The sequence below is a fragment of the Pipistrellus kuhlii genome, unplaced genomic scaffold (assembly GCF_014108245.1).
Source record: "Pipistrellus kuhlii isolate mPipKuh1 unplaced genomic scaffold, mPipKuh1.p scaffold_m20_p_1, whole genome shotgun sequence".
Lineage (NCBI taxonomy): Eukaryota > Metazoa > Chordata > Mammalia > Chiroptera > Vespertilionidae > Pipistrellus > Pipistrellus kuhlii.
This window is the reverse complement of record NW_023425404.1, coordinates 82,052,441-82,069,738: the sequence shown is the minus strand read 5'-3', so window position 1 is coordinate 82,069,738 and position 17,298 is coordinate 82,052,441. Positions and strand designations below refer to the sequence as shown.

At 37.7% G+C, this 17,298-nt stretch overlaps 1 protein-coding gene across 16 annotated transcripts in view; it reads right to left on the bottom strand.

Annotated features, from left to right (window-relative positions):
• ZEB1 (zinc finger E-box binding homeobox 1) overlaps positions 1 to 17,298 on the bottom strand; it is a 223,514-nt gene that overhangs the window by 146,361 nt on the left and 59,855 nt on the right. For 3 of the 16 annotated variants that reach the window (XM_036453670.2, XM_045586068.1, XM_045586064.1), the window contains one exon: positions 14,842 to 14,984. The exons of the other annotated variants lie outside the window; for them this stretch is intronic. The gene's annotated coding sequence lies outside the window, so the exon portion shown is untranslated. The remainder of the gene's footprint in view (positions 1 to 14,841; positions 14,985 to 17,298) is intronic. 16 annotated transcript variants of the gene reach the window in all.

Genomic DNA, 17,298 nt, shown 5'->3' with positions numbered 1-17,298 from the left:
ACAGCCCATTTAGGCCTGATTGGGATCAAGCCTAAACAGGAAGTCAGACATCCCTCTCACAATCCAGGACTGTTGGCTCTCAACCACTTGCCTGCCAGCCTGCCTAATTGTCCCTAACTGCTCCTGCCTGCCAGCCTGATCTCCCCCTAACCACACCCCTGCCAGCCTAATCGATGCCTAACTGCTCCCCTGCTGGCCCGATTGCCCCCAACTGCCCTCCCTACAGACCTGGGTTCCCCCCCAACTGTCCTCCCCTGCAGGCCTTGTCACCCCCAACTGCCCTCCCCTGCCAGCCATCTTGTGGAGGCTATTTTGTGTCCACTTGAAGGCAGCTATTTTTAACCACATGGGGACAGCCCATCTTGTGTGTTGAAGTGATGGTCAATTTGCATATTACATCTTTATTATATAGAACAAACAATACAGGAAGGTGACATGATCAGAGATGCAACAGTGGAAATGGTGATCAATGATTAAATTTTGGATATATCTTAACTGTACAGACAAGAGAATATGATGACAGAGATGTGGGGAATTATCAGATGTGGGGAGAAACAACTCTATGTATCAAAGGTAAAACCAAGGCTGATCAAAAGAATGCAGCTGCTATTTTTTGAGAAGGCGAAAGCTGAGAAGGAGGTTTTAGTGGGGGAAGATAAGGAGTTTAGTTTACTATATTACATTCTGAGAACAATAAATGACATGTCATCAGCAAGTAAATGGACATCTAAAGCTATGATATTGGAAAAAGTGACTGAGGGAGTAAATGTGAATAGAGAATTCCAAATGTTGGAGCATTCCCAATTTAAAGGTTTGAGAAGTAAGGAGGAGTCAACAAAGGAGACTGGAAGTAGCTGTCAGGGACATAGGAGGCAAAACAGAGTAGTATATAAAAGCCAAATAAAGAAAATATTCAATGCTGCTGCAGGTCATGTAAGATGAGGACTGAGAAGTGACGAGCCTAGGGGACACTAAGAAGGGCAATTATGATGCAGTGGCAGGGTTTACAGAAATTGAATTTAGAAATTACAGACAACTTTTCAGAGCTTAGTTGTAACTGGAAAGATTGGAGAAAAAACTGTATTATTTGTATGTTAATGGAAATAATTTAGTCAGTAGTGAAAGTAAAGTTAAAGGTACAGGAGAATGAAGTCAGAATTGCCCAGTTTTTGAGCCTCACTAATTTGAAATATAATTCTCCATTAATAAACACATTTCAATATTTATCTGAAAGTCAGAATCACAGTATCTTAAGCATTAATAACATAAAAAGTAAAAATATATTTAATAGTCCATAAATTAGTATAAATGTTGAATAAACCAATGAATAACATCATTTTAGCAACTGCCTTGTCTAGCACTTTATTAGTTAGATGTATATTTTCTCTTGCCTTTATCTCAGATACCTGTTTAAGGTGAGTGGCATCTTCAAAAATAAAGATTATATGTTTGTATTAAGTATAAATATTATATTTTAATATTCATCAATAGATCTGTTTTGTGGTTGCTACATTATTAATTGATGAAGAACAAAATCTATTTTTATATTCATATAGTTATTTGAAATGGATCATTAAGTACACATTTTGCTCATATACTTCCAACTCCAAAATCAAAACTATTAGCTGAATACTCAGTATGGGAAACAGGTTATCTTATCTAATCAACTTTGCTTGAATTATACAGATTTAAGCCCAACTTCCAAAATGTCGATCTACGAGTAACATATCATCCAGTAGAATAGCATGTATTTTGAAGAGTTTAAAAAGTGAACTTTTTAAAACTAGCGGTCATCAAAAAAACCTAAAACAAACAAAAATCCAAAGCCAGACAATAAATATTTTAGGCTTTGAGAGCAACATATACTCTGTCACATGTTCTTCTTTATAATTTCCAGTTTTAAATGTGAAAACAATTCTTAACTTATGGGCCATATAAAAACTGGCCTAAAACTGGATTTACCCCAAGGGCTAGAATTTGACTTCTGCTTTAAACAGCTGGATACAAGATTAAACATGATTCAGATGAGCCCTATTTCAGGACTGAAGTTGGATATTTATTTCAAATGTTTTATATTCTGAGCAAGGAGATATGTAATGTGTTTGTCCAAAAATAGAAACAAATTTCTACTTGATATAGTATACCCAGCAATATGCCTGAATCTAAAAAAGCGATTTAGTGTTCTTTTACTGAAAACCATGAAATTGAACTCATAAAAGACACTACCTCTCGTTACATAATCAATTCAATTGATGAACATTTCAGGATTACCTCCTAAGTATTCTACCAGTTAGAGAAAGGGAAAGCATTATAACATTATAAAAAAAGGGACATTTTTATTCTCTATATTAAAAATATATACACAAAGAGTTAGATAAAAAATATTTTAAGTCAGGAGAGCAAGAGCTGTTTTATTAAGTTCTTTTATATTATCAGATTCATTAAGACTCTGAAAAAGGCAATGGACTCTTACTCCAGAAAAAAATATACATCCAAACTCTAGCCTTAATTTCAGAGACTCAGGCTCCCTGAAGCTAATCCATAGCTCCTATGTGAAGATTCTATGAATTTAAAAAACACAAGCATTTCACTCCATCAGGTACTTTCACATAGGGTTTATATAAAGATAAAAATATAAATAATTACATTATGACAAATAAAGTAAAACTATATTTACAGATAATCTAAAAATCAAGGTAATAACCCATCCTCTTATATATGATACATTTTGAGTAATTCAAAGCTTACACATGGCCAAACCTTAATAAAACCTCTCCACACAACAGGTTGTGCTTTCTGCTGCAGTCTGTCCCATTTTTCACTGAGACCAGTATATGCCATATTTATTCTGCACTTGTTCTCATGCTGCCCTTGTCAATAGTGCTCTTGCCACAACTATTCAAGTCTTACCTGTCCATCAAGACCCAAATTAAAGTATACCACCCTCCACCATTTCTTCTTTGATAATGATTGCCCATAATTTATTTTCCCTAGTTTCCCTTATTTTTCAACACTATTCAATCAATTACTCTTATAATAATCTGTATTATGTCACAATGTTTTTTGTATGTTCTGAGTCTCCTAATTATAGTGCAAGTAACTAAAGGCAGAACTATTTCTTTCCATCATCACCTTAGGCTGTAACACTATTATAAATATGATATATATTTCACATGTATTTGTTAACTAAATTAATTTAAATGGGTTTTGAAAGTACTGGGTTGATTTTACTATGTCAATGTACATTATTGGCAAAAAGTTGAAAAAAATCCACCACGAAACAAAACATTTAATTGAAAAAAACTGAACTATCTGGTGACAAAACCGAAGATGGGTAAAATTCTATTAACTGAAAATCATGAATAAAATTGCAAGTGTTTTACGTGGACATGATCTTTAGTTCACATTTTATGGTCTAAATACAGTGCTGAGTCGTAACTGATTGGTGTAAACTGCTGAGTTGAGCTAGTGTTCTAGGCATTTCTTTTATTCAGTATTATACCTATTATTTCTCTTCCCATAAACTTCCCAAGGGCAACAACAGCCCCAGTCAGCATTGTAACGCAGGCGAAACTCCTTGTTCACAGTTCCAGTTCCACCCCTTTGGTACCTTCTAAAGGAGGTGCTTTCATCCTAATGACACTCAGGGTCTCTCTGTGGCACCCTGCCTAGGCTGTGCTTTGGCTGCAGGTTTTAACTCATTATTCTATTTCTTTCCTTTTCCTTATAAAAATGTAATGAACATTTACTTTAGTCACTTTAGATATTGCCATGTTAACTAGGTAAATCATTTCAAATAAAGTACATGTAAGGTGTGGTGATTGTGCTAATTAAAGGAAAGACTACCAGTATAATGATAGAAGTTCTAAAGTTTGAAGGTATATCATATACATCATATACAAAGCTGGAAGGCAAGTTTGCTTGCATATAAAGCTAGTGATAATTCAGAGGAAGTACACTCAACAGGGTGGGGCAGATGTAGATTTACAGTTGTGAGCATATGAAACACAGAATTTATTCTTGTATTATTTATTAACTAGAGGCTCAGTGCATGGGGGTGAGGGGGTTAGTCCCTCAGCCTGGAGGTGTGACCACTGGGGTGGGGGGGTCAGTCCCTCAGCCTGGTGTGCGACCACTCACAAACGAGGAGTCCTCGAGGGATGTCCAACTGATGGTTTAGGCCTGCTCAACCACAGGTCAATAGGGGGACGGAGCCAGCCACTGGTCACCACTGCCCCCCAATCACCATCCCCTCCCTCTGCCTGCTAGCACCCGCCTTGGCTGGCCTAGCGCCACCCACTTACCAGCACCCCCCCCCCACCAACCAATCATTCTGCTGTTCCGCGGATTTGCGTATTAGGCTGTTATTACATAAGATTATTGAATTACTTCTATACAAAAAAATGGAAACATATTTTGTCCCTTCCTGTGTGTGTGTATGTGTATATAAAGAAAAAACAAAAGATATGATGAAACCCTTCTTACAAACATTTAGAAAAAGAGTATCTGGTGAAATTTAGAGGTGAAGAATAGATTTAGTATTTTTCGGACCATAAGACGCACCAGTTTTTAGAGAAGGGAAATGAAGAAAAAAAGATTCTGAAACAAATAGTGTCCTAAAATATTTTATGTGCATTAAAACCCAACATCACAGTCATAAACACATGTAATCAACCCTGTAAAGTAAACAGCAGCATTTAGAACCATTTTAGAGCAGGGCAAGCACACAGAGACCACACAGAGCCAGGCAAGTAAAAAAACTTTTTTTTAAAGTATATGTGTAGGCTATATTTGGACCATAAGACGCAGGGACTTTTCCCCCCACTTCTGGGGGGAAAAAAGTGCGTCTTATGGTCCGAATAATACGGTAAGATTTACAACTTTCCATATGTAGAAGAGCTCTTTATTCGCACCCTGTTATTAATGAATGTAAAGTCATGCATTTAATCAATAATTTTATTGTATAAAGAAGACCTGTGTAATGTTTCACAAGTACCTCAACTATATTACTCCAGAAGCCCAGAGCACAAAATTCTTCACGCGGGGGTTGTGGGGCGGTTACCCTCTTCAATCCGGGATCCTCGGGGGATGTTGGACTGCCGGTTTAGACCTGATCCTGAGGCCTAAATTGGCAGTCAGACATCCCTCTTACAATCTAGGACACCACTGGCTCCTAACTGCTCACCTGCCTGCCTGCCTGATCGCTCCTAACTGCCCCCTCTTGCTGGCCTGGTCGCCCCCAACTGCCCCCTGCCAGCCTGGTCACCCCCAACTGCCCTCACACCGGCCTGGGTGCCCCCAACTTCCCCCCACCAGCCTGGATGCTCCTAAGTGTCCGTCCGTCTGTCCCCCTCCTCCCCCCTATGGCCTGGTCACCCCACGCAGCCTGCTGTTTGGTCGTCCATCCAGTTTTGGTTGTGATAGCCCTGGCTTTTTATGTATTAGGATACTGAATCAATTATCCTCTTCTATCACTAAAATTCAAACAATAAGCTATTTCTCTTCAGTATTTGGACTTAATAAAGGGAACCCCATGCACTTCTGCCCAGTCAGAAAGCTGTTTAGTTATCCTTGCTACGTTTGTATTCTTTATCCCCTCAGCTAATTAACCTCATGTCCTGTAAATTCTAACTCATAAATTTCCCTCTAATATGCCCATTTCTCTTCATCCTCATTGTCACCACACTCGCTCAAACCCCATTATCACTCTCCCAGATGTACTCCGAGGCTTAATCAACTTCACATTATATGTAGCAATCTCAAAAAAATACACATCTTATGGTACAAATGACAGAACATTATACAACCATGAGAATGATTAGCAACCACACTTGATAATATGGATGAATCTTATAATCATGTTATGGTCTTGCTTCTTTCACTCAAATGAGCATATACTGGATGATCCCATTCACATAAAATACAACATAGAGCAATAGCATCTATGCAGTAAAAAGTTAGGCAGGAGTTGTCCTTAGGGGGTGTGGGCAGGATTGACTGGAAGGAAAGATGACAGGAAACTTTTGGAAAGCCAATAATGTTTTGTTTCTTCATCTAGGACTAGGTGATGGTCATACAGGTGTATTCAGTTTGTGAAAATTCAAGGACCTATAAACTTACAATATGTTCACTTTTTTAGATGTATATATATGTTAGGCTTTAATAAAAAATCTTAGGAAAAATATTATGTTCAGTATCTTCCATTGCTCTTAAGCTGAAGGTCAAAGGCCAAATACCTATCCTAATATATAAAAAGCCAGGGGCCATCATGACCAAAACAACCAGATGACCGAACAGCAGGTCTGTGTGAGGCGACAAGGCCAGGAGTGGGGTTATTGAGGGATGATCAAATGACTGAACGACAGGCTGCATGGGGCAACCAGGCTGGCAGGGGGGCAGTTGGGGGCAATCAGGCAGGCAGGTGAGCAGTTAGGAACCAGCAGTTCCGGATTGTGAGAGGGATGTCTGACCGCCAGTTTAAGCCTTGAGATCAGGCCTAAACCAGTAGACAGACATCTCCCAAGGGATCCTGGATTAAAGAGGGTGCAGGCTGGGCTGAGGGGAACCCCAGTGCATGAATTTCATCCATCAGGCCTCTAGTCTATATATATAAAAGCCTAAGCAACCAAACGACCGAACAACTGGTCAACCATTTGCTATGACACACACTGACCAACAGGGGGCAGACACTAAATGTAGGAGCTGCCCCCTGGTGGTCAGTGTTCTCCTACAGCCAAACTCCTGCATCCAGTAAACCTCCTGTGGTACCTCCTTCCTGGCCAGCTCCCCCAATCGGCCCCAGGTCACTGGTCAGAGACCCCACCCATGCATGAATTTGTACATGGGGCCTCTAATCTAATAACAACTTAAACATATTTTATCATGCAGTCTTATTTTCCATCTCTCCATAGTTTATTTTGAATATGTCCTTTTTTCTTCAGAGCTCTCACATATATGCTTACTCTGACTTCTCATTTTGACTAACTCTTAATAATGCCTCAGGTTCAGTTTAAAATTCAGTTTTGCAAAGAAGTCATCTCTGATCCACAGATTAGGTTAGCAGTGCTCTCTATCTTCCCTTTGCACTGTTCCATCACACGTCTTTAATATACTATAAATTATTGGAGGACAGGAAATGTGTTTTCTTTACCACTCTATTTGTATAACTCTCTATATATTTGATGGCTAGTTGAATAAATTTATTTTCCATACTAGAACATGGCAAGTAATTGTGGCAAAGTTTCAAAGTCTATATGTACTGCAATACAAGCAGTGAAATTGCTAAAAAATTTCATTGAAATTTGTAATCAATTTTATTTCAGAACTAGAAGCCCAGTGCATGGATTTGTGCACCACTGGGGTCCTTTGGCATAGCCTGCGGGGATTGGTCTGCAACTGGCAGTCCGACATCCCCTGGTGTGCAAAGTAAAAGGTGGCAGGAGAGGAGCCTTACACATGAGGGTTAAATGAAATAATTGAATTGTTTATACACAGAAATATAGAAGCCATCCATGCATGTAGGCACACAGAGAGAAGTCAACTTTCAATAGATCTTATTGGAAAAGTTCTGTTTTAAATAATCTATCTATATATAAAAACTTAAGCAACCAAATAACCATACGACTGACTGGTCACTATGATGTGTACTGACCACAGGGGGAAGACACTCAACGCAGGAGCTGCCCCCTGGTGGTCAGTGTGCTCCACAGCAGGAAAGCTGTTCAGCTAACCATCAGGCACCAGATGCAGGGCTCACAGCTGGCAGCCACAGCTCAGAGACTGCAGTAGAACAGTAGTGAGCCTACCAAGCAGCGGTGGCAGCAGGGGTGGGATGAGCAGTAGCAGCAGGCAGGAGCAGCAGGTGGCATTGGACTGCCAGTTTCAGCCCAATCCCTGCAGGCCATGCCAACGGACCCCACAGGTGCACAAATCCGTGCAATGGTCCTCTAGTTCTGAAATAAAATTGATTACAAATTTCAATGTCTATATTCAGATGCTTGATTATTTTTAATCTTCCATGAAAACCAAAGCAATGATTTAGTAAATTGACTGAGTAGGTCAATTGCTACAGTGTGTGAACAGAACATTTAATATCTACCTCAACATAAAATATGTAAATGTTCGAAGAATTTAAGCTTTTAAAACAACCTGATGAACTAATATTAAAATAAGTTTTTGTTAAAATTCAACCCCAGAAAGAAACTCAGGGGTTTATTGAGTGGTGTCCACAGACTGTTCTTCCTGGATAGAAAACAAAACCTGGCTTATTTAAAGGCAGAAGAGCATCTGGTAATCAACTTGAGTGATAATGTCCAAAGGAGAGAGAAGAAACAAAACTGTAATCTATTTTACAAATCAATGCCATGATCTATAATGAGCTTTATATACTACACATTTTAGAATTTTTAAGAATAATTAAATCTAAATTTAAAAAAATATACATAGTACTCTAAGTTGTCTCATTTGTTCTATTCCTTTTTGGAAACAATTGCTTTTTTTTTCTGTATAATCCTCAAATTTACTTATATTCTAATGTTATAGTATAAATTCATTAAATCTTGAATTAGGCAGACTCACTGGCAAGTACCAGGAAAAGGAAAAAATATTTATTTTATTTTGAGAAAGAAATTATTAGTTTCCTTAATTATAGAATTTACTTATTTACCATTTCTAAAGGATTATTGTAATACTAAAATATACACAACCTACTGTAGAATTTCTTTAACAAGGGCTCAAGACCAGAAGGGTCCCAATAATGTTTATTAATGTTTATTAATTGTGTAATGTTTATTAATAGGCAATTAATTGCTTTTCTAACACTGAAAATAACAAAAAATAATATTATTCACCCATTTTATTGGAGTTTAGTAATTTTTTGGAGGTAGGATTTTAAAGAGAAAAATAGATAATTCTTTTTTTTAATCCATCTATAAGACTTTATCACAGGAGTCATTTTATGTACCATCTGGCAAATGGTAGAACAGAAGAAACTATAAACAAATGAACTGCTTCGATTTAGGCTATTGTTCTCAAGTTTAGTTAATTCAAGTTAAAACCTTTTCCTTCTTAGAGTATGTAGAACACTTTTTAGAAATAAACTTTACTGTTTGTAAGTTATTACATATCAAATGAATGAAAGCAGATAACTGACATTCTGTGAAACTCAGTTTCTTTGTCCAAAAATTAATATTAGACTAGGTCAGTGGTAGTTCCCCAACTCTTGTTATAAAACCCTTCAAAAATATGATGAAAATTGTGGGTACTCTTTTCAGCAAACACTTATACACGTACAAAATTTGATTATGATTTCAGGGGAGTTATAGACCCTTTAAAGCTCATCCAAATGATAACAGGGGGGGGGGCGGAAGCTAGAGTATATTTTAAGTACTTTGTAGTTTTAAATTTTGGTTTTATAAATAATAAGTTTAAAGCCTTTAAACAAAAGGAAGTCAGTTTTGAGAATAAAAGTGAACACCCAAACAATCTATTAATTTAATAACTTGTTATGGACATTAGCTTGGAAAGGCTGAACACCTTACTTATACATAGACTAGAGGACTGGTGGCGTCCCTCGGCCTAACCAACGCACTCTGTGCTCCAGGACCTCTAGGCAGATATCGGACTGCCGGTTTGCTGGCCTGTGGGAATCGGGCCTAAACTGGCAGTCCGACATCCCCTGAGGTATGTAAGTAGTGCACAAAGTGGAAGGTGGCAGGAGAGGAGGCTGAGCCTGGGCTGGGAGCCACACTGCTCCCATTCATCCTGGCCCACTGCCACTGGGTAGCACTGCTGCAGAAGAAGGAGAGGCCACCGCTGCTGTGCTATATATTGTATATACATATACATATACATATATATACATACATACATATATATGTGTGTATATGTGTATATGTGTATATATGTGTATATATGTGTGTATATATGTATATATGTATATATAACATTTATAACCTCCTTCCTGGCCAGTTCCCCCAATCGGTCCCAGGTCAAGCTGTGAGCTTGGCATCTGGCGCCTGTCAACTGAGCACTGCTCCTGCTGTGGGAGTGATCTGACCACCAGAGAGCAGCTCCTAAGTTGAGCGTCTGCCCCCTGGTGGTCAGTGCGCATCATAGTGACCAGTCAATTGGTCACTTAAGCTTTTATATACATAACCATGTCCCGGTGCATGAAATTCATGCACATTAAAAGGAAATTAGAGAAATATTTTAAAATTGCTATTAGCCTTTCTAATAGAAGTGTCAGAGATGAAAGGAAATTAGTAAAATGTATATGAAATATTTCTCCTATCGGAATTTGGGGCCAGCCGCAGGACCCAGAGTTAAGTCCCTGCCCACTCGCGCGGGCCGTGAAACTGCACGAGACACAGACCCAGCCAGCCCCAAACCAATTGGGTGAGATCCAGACCGGGTGAGCCCCACCCTCATCAACCCCCACCAGGTCCCCTGGCCTGGCGCCGGGTGAGGGGCACAGCCTCAGGTCTCCTGGCCCAGCACCAGGCAGCACAGCCTCAGGTCCCCCAGCCCGGCTCCAGGTTACGGGTGGGGGGGTGGGGGGGTGGGGGGGGTGGGGGGGGGTGGGGGACGGGGGGGGGACAGCCTTACGTCCCCTGACTAGGTGTCAAGCTCTGCCAGGTGGGAGGGGGGGCGGCCTGAGGTCCCACTAGGCAGGGGGCGTGGCCTGAGTCCCCTGGCCTGGGCCAGGGCAGGGAGTGTGCCTTGAGGTCCCCTCCAAGCCCCACTGGGCAGGGGGCACAGCCTCAGTTCCCCATCAAGCCCTCCTGGGCAGGGGATACGGCCCCAGGTCCCCTGGCGCACCCTCAGGTCCCCCTGTCCGGTGTCAGGGTGGGAGGATGCGGCCTGAGTTCTCCCAGGCCAGCACAAGAGCAGAGGGCATGGCCTGAGGTCCCCAGGCCCGGTCCAGGGTAGGGGTGCTCCTTGAGGTCCCGTCAAGCTCTGCTGGGCAGAGGATGCAGCCCGAGGTTCCCCATCAAGCCCCACCAGGCAGGGGCACAGCCTCAGGTCCCCCTGCCTCGGCCTGGCACCACACAGCCTCAGATCCCTGCTGACCGCTCGTTATGGGAACCCCACATCCATTGTGGGTGCAGCTCTTTCATGTTACAGGAACCCCGTCTCAGCTGTGGCGCAGCCACCTTGTGATGATGTAAGGGTTAATCTGCATATTACCTCTTTATATAGGAGGATATATGTAGGTGATAATTTGACAAAGTAATTCATATCTTAGACATTAGAAGTTAGGCAAATTAAGATTCTGACATAAACCTAAGTTATTTATAGACATGAAATATGTGATATTCACAGCTTATAAATGACAATAATTTGTTTCCTCCCAATTCCACCACTACCAAGTTAATTTCCTACTTAGAGTGAGGAAGAAAAAACACTATGTAATATAGGCTATATTTGAGAACTTTAAGGTGACTGTTTTGGAGAAAGGGAAATACTTTCAGATTCGTAAATTTCTTATTTAACAATAATTGTTGGATTACTGCCAAAAAATAAAAACTTACCTATAATTCTTGTTCTCTGAAGGAAATGCAGTAATTATAAACATATCCACACTCTTGGGTACATTCTCCTAAGCATGAATGGATTTGGAATGCGCCATGGCTTAAACTGAACTGCTAAACTGTCAAACCACACTGGCAGCTGGATCTACCTACCCTATTTGGTAATGAAGCAGAGTTGTGTCACCTGTAGTCATCCATCTGGTAAAGGCAAGTGTTTTCCCTCAGAGGAAGTATGGAACTGGTGTAATTGTTGTCCGTGGAGAACATGCATTGTATATGGTCTCTTCTCTAGAGCTTAAGGGTGATAGAACCACTATTAAAAGAAGTTGTTACATGCTTCAAAAATGGTACTAAAATTTGAACATTAAAAAACCTTTAAAAAGTAGAATGGAAAGCTGTTTCTCTGCGAAAGAATCCTTAGGAAGGATTAGAGACACTGTATAAGAACTGGCAGGCTGCCTACTGGATTGGGATCCACTGGTCAACACCAGAGCAGAGAATTATAGGTACTTAAATACTTATAAAGTAAGCCTTATCCTGTCATTCAACAATTTAATATTTTGTGTTAATGCTTGCCAGTTTGAAATGTGATAGCAGCAGTGGTAAACAATGATAGGAAAATAACTTGAAATAGCTAGGATTTTGAAAGCTTCTATGATTATCACCAAGGGTGAATTGATTTTCATAAGATGTGATATTAGTAATGTGCTACTAGACAATTTATATTTTATAAACCCAAGTAACTAATCATGCAATTTATAAAATTTCATAAGCTGTACAGCTTAATGTAATAATTTAGATTTAAAATGTTTAAATATGTAAGAACTGAGTCCCTGTTTTGTAAGCCCCTTCTTTTGTCTTAAACATCTTAGAGTTTTAGGAAGAAATGGCCACAGTTTCTGGTTTGCATATTGATTTTCAGAGGGTTATCAAAATTCTCCTCATTGGAAGGGATTTTTTTATCTTCTAGTGCTATAAGTTTCCATGGTAGGATTAGCAGATAAAATACAAAACAATCAATTAAATTTGCATTTAATGATTGTTATATTTATGTTCCAAATATAGCATGAACTATGTCTACACTAAACTATTATTTGTTATTTAACTGAAATTCAAATTAAACTGGCATCCTGTCTTTTTGTTACTGTTTTTTGCTATATCTGGACTCTCTAAACCAGGGAGTTCACAGGGATACCCCATAGACTTTACATTGGATGAAGCTAAAATGGAAGCTTCACTCTTGGTTTATGTCTGCACTGTCTAATAAGATAGCTACTATCTAAATGTCGCTATGAGAACTTAAAATGTGGCTAATTTAGTTCAATATGAAATGCTCTCTAGTGTAAAATATACCCCAGACTTTGAAAAAAGTAAAACATTTCATAATTTTTATATTGATTATATGTTGAAATAATATTTAGATATAATAGGTTATATAAAATTAAATTAAATTTGCCTGTTCTTTTTACTTTTTAATGTGTCGACAATAGGACATTAAAATTACATATGTGGCTTGAATTATATTTTTACTGGACAGTGCTGGTCTACATGGCTATAAGGAGAGGGTTGGGTTAGAATTTCCCTGCTGTTCTTTCCCTAAAAAATCAACATTGATAAACATAGGGCTGCCTCTCTCACTCCCTCTAGCTATTACAAGTAGGTAGATAACTGAGCACACCAATGAAACTAAATTCTAGTAGGGACTGTTTCCATGCATTAGCTATGATCCTTTAAAAATAAATAAGCACTAGTATGTATATGTGTATATAATTAAGTTTATCTAGGTATATATCATCTCTACCTTGAAAATCTAAATCTTTTAAAGTTGCCTACAGTTAGAATAGCAAGACTAGTCTAATTCCCTAACTACTAATATTTAAAAAAAATAAATTGGTTTTCAAGGTCTTTTCAAAAAAGTTTGTATTTTCTCATTCTAAGAGCAAGCACAAAGTTTTCAACCTCCTTAATATATTTATTATACAAATACTGGAAGAATAATTGTTTGAAAAGATAATAAAATTTATCATTTATAAAGATAGGGCTGCCAGATAAAAATCAGCAGATTTCTCCCAAATTTTATTGTTCATAAGAATTTCACATCTTGTAGAACTAAAGTTTCCAATATTACTTGAAAGGACTTAATAATTTCTTCATCAGCACTTTAAGACCAAATGACAATTTAAGTTAAAATTGGTCACTTTGAGAGGTGTCAATAAATTGTGCAAAAGAACAATAAGGTTTTCTGATGTTAGAGTTTAATAGTAAAGCTGAAACAATAGTTTATACTTCACTAACAGCCCATGTGCGATATCACGCACAGTAGGCCATCTGCTGCTTCCGTGGGACCTGCGGGAACACAGTGTGCTGCTTCCAAGGGAGCCAGGAGGGATCCCTACTGATTCTGCGGAAGGTGGGAGGCAAGCCCATCCTCTCCTCTCGGAGCCTGCACTGAGCCGTGGAAGCTGTGGGCTGGCACCCCTGCCCTGTCCGTGTCCACTCCGGCTCCAGAGGGCTGGCCTGAGCTAGGTGCGGTGACTAAGCAAGCATTCCACCAGGCTGCTCACGCTGCTGCTCTCAGCAGCTGCTGCCCTGGGGATGGGGGCTCCAGCATGGCTCAGAGAACTGGTGCCACCATCTTTGTGATGGAGTGGCAGTCAGTTAGCATATTACCCTTTTATTAGATAAGGTTAGGTTCCCTTGAATTAATGTATATATTCATTTCCTAAAGACAGGAAAAAGTAAGAAAGGGAAAAAGCTGCTGATTTTATGTGATTTTTTTCAATTAGGATCTGGCATAAGAAACTTTATGATCATATACCTACCAGAGGTTAAAGGCCTTTGCTTCTAAATGTTCTGAAGGTTAATGCAGATTAAAAATGATTTGAGGGACTTACTTTGAAGGTAAGAGACAATTTCAAAAAGAACATGAAAGCAATTCTTCAAAGCTAGCTATATAATTTAAACTATTAAGTCACCAGACTGCTTAAATGATGTTTCAAAATTCTTGAATGCAAATTTCAAAATATCTAAGAGAGTTCTTGATGAGGAGTCAACCACAGCATTCACTAAACTTATTTAAGATACACACTGAACTAAAAGACAAGTTTTACTAAAATTGGATTAAAAATCTATACATTTTGATGAAAACCATCTCTTGATAGATGTATGTGATGTCCTGCCCACATGTGGCTGCCTAGGCCCCCTTGTGTGAGAAAGTCTGATGGTCTCAATCCCTCCATGGAGCATTCCAAAACCAGTCCTACTTTAGGAGCTTGGGCCCATGAGTATGCATTCACTACATAGCGCTTACCTTTAGAGAACAAGGTGGTTGACACAAACTGATCAAGTTCTCACACCCCACACCTCCAAGAACACTGAAAAAGATCTGCAGATCTTTCTTGGTGCAGGAGGAACCTCTTTTTAATCTTCTTGAGGTGGAAGTTTAAGATTTTCCTAAAGAAGGAAAGAAGAGTAAACGATTATATCGAGATTATACCACTTGGTTCAATTTTATCGATATTACAGAAAGTAGGCTCTGAAGAAAATAAATTAGGTAAAATCATAGGTATTTAAAAAATCACATTCTCTCCTTTCAAAGAAAAAGATATCTTCATTAATAATACTGTATGCTTCAAATATTACTTCTTAAATCCCAAATCTAAAGTGACTATTTCAACTCATACCTGAGCACTGAACTAACATTTGGGAAGTTGAGAAAAACATGGACAAATTTTGGGTTGCCAAATTGTCACAGTTGTAAATTCCATTTAAAAAATTAGCAAAGCTAAATAACCTTATTAAAAAGCAAAGAAATAAACAGAGCTAGAAGAAATGTTGTCCTGTCTTTCTATATATCCCTAAATTTCCAAACACTCCAATAACATGCATTTCTTGACAAAAATAGCCCTTTGAGTTGTGTTAAATGTCACAGAATCATATATGAAGTAACCTACTAGAATGTAAGCTCCCAAAGGAAATGGGTTTTTAAAAAATTAATTATTTACAGAGCCCCAACTAGTTCCTGGAACATAGTTAGTACTGAAAAAAAAATGTGATAAATAGAAATAATATTAAGCAATTAATTAATATTTCTAGGTTGAAATGTGCATAAACTAACTCTGGCCAGGTAGCTCATACACTAAGTTTATGGGTTCAATCCCGGGTCTGGGCACATAAAAGAATAAATCGATGAATGCATAAACAAGTGGAATAGCAAACAATGTTTCTCTTTCTCTCTCTCTCTAAATCTATTAAAAATATAAATTAAAAAAATTAGCCTACAAATGTTCCTAGAAATTTGAAAGTATTATATAAAATAATAATAACAATATCAAATTTTAATCAGTTATTAAATAATTTAATGTTTTTGACATGCTATATCATAAACTATTTGAGAAAATGCTATACAAATATTATAACCCAAACTTTAGAAAAGAAATGGAATACTTTAAGAACAAGAAATTATACACTACCTTAAAAATACATTATCAAATATCAAATATGAGAATATTAATATAGATAAAATGTAACATACCTTCTTAATATTTTAGTATTAATTAATTTTCATCTTTTGAAAAGTAGGACTATATAAGTCAAGTGATAATATGGTTATCTATATATATAATTCTGCCTAAATAAATCATTACCATAAAATTAAACTGAAATCAGAAGATATGATTTTATCAGTATGATTTTCATATTTATTTTAAGTAAATATATACATTTTTTCAATCTTAACAAACTTAAACAAGAAATGCTGAATATTCATTTATTTTTCTGTAACTTCTAGATTATTACTAAAAACAGAGATTAATGTCCTCCAACTGTTTTCCAATTCTTTCCAAATTTGTTAAATTAGGGAGAAAAAGAATAAACACTGAAATTAGAAACAGATAAATCAATAATACTGATAAAGGACTGAGTATGTATATATATTTTAATAAAAATGTAAGGCCACTAGAATCAGAACTATTACAGAGTACTTAATTGCATTTGACCTTAAATTCCACAAAGTAGAATCGGTCCTCAAAAAAACCTGAACACTGGGTATACAGAACATTTCATTTCAGAATACAGAAACTATGTAATGTACAGCCAAAACCACAATAAGGAAACAGGTAGTAAATGTAGAATTTATGCTTACCCCGTATCATTAAAATAATGCTTTAGCTGACACATTATGCCTTAATTACAGTAGCAAAGAACTGTTCACATGTCACAAATAATTCAACTTACTATCTTATATCAGGGAATCAGGATTTAAATGTGATAAAGGATATTTTAAAACAGAGCTGTAGAAGCTCACTTGATTTAAAATAATTTTCCTATTTGGGATGTTTTGCAAACCTTTGAAACTAACTTTGTGGGTGAGGGATGAAAATAGTTCTAAAGAACTAAATGCAACAATATGCCAAAGGAGATGAAAAAGGGTAAAGTAAAAAAAAAAAAAAAAAAAAAAAGAGGAAATTTTGCTGAAAGGAAAAGATTCCACTAATAGTTAAATCTCCTAGGCCCAGGAGGGTGAAAAAGGAAACAACTTCCCCAAGGTAGAGGCACTGACTAGGAACTCCTTTAAAATTCTTATTCAGAGTGGTAGATAATGAATCTATTGTATCATTATCATTAGCAGGAAGGCTTAAGTCTAAATTTACCACATTCAGTGATTTAGTATTCAATCTATACTTGCAAGTATAAATTAGTAAGATATACTAACAACTAATTTATTTATTTATTTATTTATTTTTTTTTTAAATATATTTTATTGATT